The sequence below is a fragment of the Euphorbia lathyris genome, chromosome 1, assembly GCF_963576675.1.
Source record: "Euphorbia lathyris chromosome 1, ddEupLath1.1, whole genome shotgun sequence".
NCBI lineage: Eukaryota > Viridiplantae > Streptophyta > Magnoliopsida > Malpighiales > Euphorbiaceae > Euphorbia > Euphorbia lathyris.
In genome coordinates this window covers 41,757,761-41,764,040 of record NC_088910.1, presented here as the reverse complement: position 1 = coordinate 41,764,040, position 6,280 = coordinate 41,757,761, and positions in this window count along the sequence as shown.

The window sequence follows — 6,280 nt, the reverse complement described above, 5'->3', positions numbered from 1 at the left end:
AAGTCATATTACCAAACTTAATTTTTAATATGTCATTATTCTTTGTATATTATGATTTTATATTACAATTTAAAAAATTTAAACTTCAATTCACAAATCATAGATTTTAAAAACTATATTCTAGACTTTTAATTTATAAATTTTAATTCTTAAAATATATTAAAAGTACTGATTTTACTAGTTTGATATAATCTAAAATTATGATTTAATTTTACTAGTTTGATATAATTCAAAATTATGATTTGATATAGTTGTAAATAGTTTCTAAAACATGAATTTCGTGAAATTTTCCCTTGTGATTTTGGCTGATTAGATTGCACTTTGGGCTCGTTAGTATTGGCTTAGGTGTTTAGGTCTATTTTGTAATTTTGAGGTGTATTAATAAAAATTGTTTTTTTAGTTTTCTTATATACAATTTATCCTTTCTATTTTATTTTAATTCCAAGAACAAATTAATTGGTCTTAACTTCAATTAATTAATAATTATTTCAGATTTATCACAAAATATGTACATTGTATTCAATTAGTATTCATGACAAATACTTATAAATAGTTGATAAAAAATGAATTTTTTTTATAAAAAATAAGAATTTACCTATGACAAAATGGATATCTACATCGTTCACGGAAAAAACAAAAAGCCGAAAGTCGTTCATATTTAAAATGGACCCAACTAAAATCCCATCTAGTTTTTTCTATCTTCATCTTTCGTTTCAAGGGTTGAGGACATTGAGCGAAATTCAAATCTGCATAAAGGCCTGACCAAGTCCTGTGAAATTGTTTGGATCCGAATCTATATATTTCCCAATGAAGTTTCCAATATGCTTAGCCACACATTCAGACATAAAGCCAGTAGGAAGCTCATGAACTTGGATCCAAAAGTTAGTAGAATCAAGCCGCAAACTACGTGGATCAAAGGCTTTAGTCATGGGGGCAATTATTAACAAGTGTTGTTCAAAAGTCCAAAGACCACCTTTTATCACTCTGTCACATTCTAGGGCGTGAAAAAATTCGAATTGATACAGGTTTGGGCCTAGGTCAGTAATACACAATCCACGTGAGGGGTGCCAATGATCGGCTAAAACGTTCTTCATCACATGACCTTTAAGACCTCTGGTTGTTAGGAAAGACCTAATTATGATCCATGAAGATGGCATGTTACAGCCACAACATCATCTTGTGGTATTATCAGAGCAGTGGAATTCTCTTCCTTAAGTGTTACCTGAAAAACCCTAGTTTTGAGCGGATCCATTGAATAGAAAATAGTGGCGGTGAATCAAGCGGAGAAAGCGATTCAATCGGAGAAGATGATTCAATCGGAGAAGACGATTCAATCAGAGAACGATTCAATCGGAGAAGACAATCCAACTAGAGAAGAAAATCAGGGGTTTACTCGTCAATAGCAAGACCTAGACTCGTTATTGAAACCACACCAGCAGCGGCGATGCAATTTGGAGAAGGCGATTCAATCGCAGAAGACAAACAAGGGTTTACTCGTCAAAAGCGAGACCAATACTCATCAATAGCGAGAGAGAAAATAAAATAAATAAATAAAATTGAGTAATACCAGGTTTTATGTTCACGTTTTACATGCCAATTTAGCGCACACAATAGGCATGAGAGAACAATTTTGAAGACAATAATGCAAGCCACGTGGCGTGTGGCCAAGATGAGAGAGGAAAACTATTGACTCCAAGATCAACAACCTCAGGGATTTCGTGACAAAGACAAGTTAGATCATGTATGTCTTTCTTATAAATTTTTATATAGTCTCAAACAAGCACCACAAGAATGGTCCATATGCCTAAATAAGTTTATGTGCCAACTTGGTTTTATCATGTTGGGTGCCGATAACTCACTTTTCATTAATCACACTTGATAGCTCCCATTTGTAAAGGGTTTTTAGACATCTTTTAGTTCGTTTTTGCTTTATTTCCTTTTTGTTTTAGTATAGTTTTGTTAGCTTTTAGTTAAAATAAGTAATTTCTAGTATTTATGGCGTTTTCTGTGTTTTCAGCTGTTTTTAGGCCTATTTGAGCATTTCCGAACCAGACCCAAGCCTTTTGGAGCAATTCCGGACAATTCAGGGACCGTCGGAGCACTTTTGGGATTCGTTAGGGACCATTAGAGTAGATTTTGGAAGCACATGGACCAAAACAAAGAAAACCGACCCTTTTGCCCCATCTAGATGCCTGTCTCGTCGAGACACAAGGCTGTCTCGTCGAGACAGGCACTGTCTCATCGAGACACTATGCTGTCTCGACGAGACGAGGCGGGAGAGGCGTAAAAACGCCTCTCCCTTGCTGGAATGTCGAATTTTAACCCTTGGAACACCTAATTTAGCACGGGAAAGGACATTTGTACCCCCGAGAGACCTAGGTTTTCTGCCTATGTCTATAAATAGGCAGCTTAACTCAGTTCTTCCGGACGGATTCCTTAAGAGCCGTCGTAATGTAGATTTATATTCAGCTTTTAATTTATTTTTCCAGCTTTCTAGTTAGGTTTATTTCTGTTTTTATTTCCATTTGAAGAACAATTAATGGGAGAAGCGTCTGATCTTCTACCTTTGTAATAGGAATCGACAAAGCGGTTTTTAGATTTCTATCTCTCCCTTTTATCTTTTGCTTTTATATTGAATTGAAGATGTTTTTCCATTATTCCTATTGTTATGATTGGTTTGTCTATGAACTGATCCCCATCCAATTTGAGATGGGGATGAAATTGATTGTATGAATATGTATGATTAGGGATTTAGGGCCTTTGATTGATCAGTTTATGCATGCTTAATGCCTAGATATTGTCAGGAATGGGATTTATGCTAGAATGAGAATCGATGATGATCAACTAGCCTGTTTAATGTATACACTATGCCTAATGCCTACAAACCTGACTTAGATAGGATTATAGATAGACGGGAACCTGTGTGCTGAATCTGTGTAAACCTGACCTCGCTAGTGACCACTAGGAGTGCGGCTTCGTGGTTGGGCTACGACTTTAGCCTTAGTTGCCAAAGAACCTAATGCTTTGCATGACCTAGGGTATATGCCTAATCAAGCCATCACCCAAGTGCATGTGAATAGGAAGGACAATACTGATCACATTAGTCTTTTTTATTAGGGCAATTACCGTCAAATCACTGGTAAAACATAATTCTGAACTCTCTAAACCCATACATAGGATTTAATCAAAGGATTCCTCAGCCTAGATTGTCAACCTTCTATCCTGTCAATTGTTCGCTTTATCTTGTTATCGCTTTTAATTCTATTAGTTAATTAGACAAAACCCAAACCTTTATTCAACCCTCTAAACAATTAGATCACTCTAGGTAGATTTACTAGTTATAACAAATAGTCCTTATGGTTCGATCTCGTGCTTAGCACAATATTACTTGTTGCGATAGGATACACTTGTCCTATTAAATGCTATATACTTTACGAGCATCAACACTCAATAAGACAAAACATTTATTATGTGTTATATAGATGACATTCTTATCATCCACATTAGTCCCATTCGGATTCAGCAAACAATGAAGCCCATTAAACGTAAGTTTCCAATCATGAATATTGGTCGTGCCTCATATTTCCTTAACTTAGAAATTATATATTCCAAACAAGGCATCATCTATCTCACATAAAGTATGCATATGACATCCTTGGTGGGGTTAAAATGATTGACTGGAAATCTTGTTCAGCACCAATGGCCACAGTTCCCAACCTCTCTCATTAACATGGTTCTCATCTTCATTTGGTGATGAATACAAAAGTATTGTTGGTGCTCTTCAGTATCTCACTCTCACACATCCAGACATTGCCTTTTCGGTCAACAAGTTATGCCAATTTTTACATAATACGATTGATGCACATTAAAAAGGAGTTAAATGTGTCCACTAGTATATTCATGGATCATAAGAGTTTGGTATTAATTTTTTCAAGGGTTAATTACATATATATATCATATGGTATCGCCAATTTGTAGATGGGTACATGTTTTTTTTATTGTAAACACAACTATATGGTTGTCACCGTTACCAAAATCAAGGCAAATGGATGAAATTCGTTAACTTGGTGACATGCCATATGGGTATTTTAGGAAAAAATGACTTTGACTTTGACCTTCTTTTTCTTCTTCTCCATTTCTTCTTCTTTTTTTAACAACATATAAACTCTGGATATTTCCAGCATTTTTTTTGGATTATATTGGAAAAATCAAGCAACGTTGGATTTTTCCAGCGTTTGGAACACTGGAATGAATGCTCGAATTTCTAGCGTGATTCTGGAAATTCTATAATTTTGAAAATTTCAGAATTCTTGAATTTCTAGAATTTTGGAAATTCCAGAATTCTTAAAAATAAAAATTCAAGAAGAAGAAGAGAGAATAAGGAGAGAGAAGGAATAAGAAGAAGATAATATAAGGAGGAGAGAGAGAGAAAAGAAAAGTAAAAAACAAAACTTAAATATCCAAAATTACCCATCTAAGTTAACAGAGTTAAGGCCATTGCCTTGATTTTAGTAACGACGATAACCACATGGTTGTGTTTGCAAAAAAAAAATACCACAGGTACCAATCTGCAAATCAACGATATCATAGGAAACCTATATGTAATTAACCCTTTTTTCAATACACCCATTCAAGCAATTCATTGCTACTTAGATAGTGATTAAGGTGGATGTCCGGACAGTCGTTGCTCTACAGGAGCATTATGTGTTTACCTTAGCAAGAGTGTGATTTCCTAGAATATGTGCAAGCAACTAACAATTGCAAAATCATCCACCGAAAGCGAATGTAAAATCATTGCCAATGCCACAACTGATATCCATTGGATTCAATCTATGTTACGGAAACCTCACTTCCCCATTCCTCGACCAGTTCATTTGTGGTGTGATAATGTTGGCACTATCTACCTCATTGTCAATTTAGTGTTTCATGCATGCACCAAACACATTGAGTTAGACTATCACTTTGTCCGAGAACATGTTGCCTCTAGGCTTCTATTCGTATGATTTATTCTAACTAAAGTCAAGTTGCAGATATTCTTACCAAGCCTCTTTCTATTCGTATTATTTATTGTACTTTGTATTTATTTTTATTAGTTCGATCACTCTCATTGAATCTATAGGTCTGCTTAATTCCTATCCTTTATAGGGTTTGCTAAGGCTTGGACTCTCTTGTATTTATATGCCTCATATACTGTAACCTTCATTAAGAAAGTATACAAACCTTTACAACACACATCAAATATGTTTCTAATAGGAGCAACCAAGAACAAATAGGAAATAATTTATGAAACCTCAAACATAAGAATATTTTTATGAAATTCTATATTCGAGTAGTTTCCCAAAATGATCTATATTATTCCTTCTATTTTCTCTTAATAATCTCATTGAGAGATTTTCTCACATTGCTCACATCTTCCTCACCTCACTCTCACCTTTATTATCCAACAATCTAGGCTATATACAGTGTAACGCCCTTTTTTATAAAACCGTCAATTTCTTGAACAGTAATAAATTTCATTTAATATATTAACAAAACTCAAAAGCATAGCAACATTTCATTTACAAATGCATTCTAATAGGTTCAAATAAATGAACTCAAACATTTAAAATTTACTAAAAGTACAAACAAGCTAGACTATTAGTAATATGAACCTAATAATGACGAATCTACATACTGGCCGATCCATACGAGCATCACGAAGCATTTAATAACATTAACCTGAAAACAAAACTGGCGGAGAGTGGGGTGAGCTTGGGGGGCTCAGTAAGATAGCTAACTATATACATAGTACAACCACACGTGCATACAATTCAGTTTACATGCATTGAATATTTATTAGTTATCAAGCAAAACATCCAATACTTAATGAATTACTATTAATTTATTCAAGGGCCCTGCTTACTCTAGTCTAGTAATACCCAATGGTTGCTTGGCCAATAAAATCACATCCTGGGATACCCTGTCGTAACAAATACCCGGTATCCCATCTTCTAGGTACCCTGTCGTAACAAATACCTGGTACCTTAACACCCTGTCGTAACAAATACCCGGTGTTTATATTTCACGTGATCACAATATTCATTTTTCTCATTTCAATCGCAACCATTGAATATACTATCCTAGTTTAAGCTTTTATTCTCATATCTCTGACATTTTCTAGAATCAAATTTAGATTTACCATATATATATTTCTCATTCTCATGCCATCATCGTCTATGTCATTCTCAAATATTTTTCTACCAACATGATCATCATTAACGTATCATATAGACATGTCAAA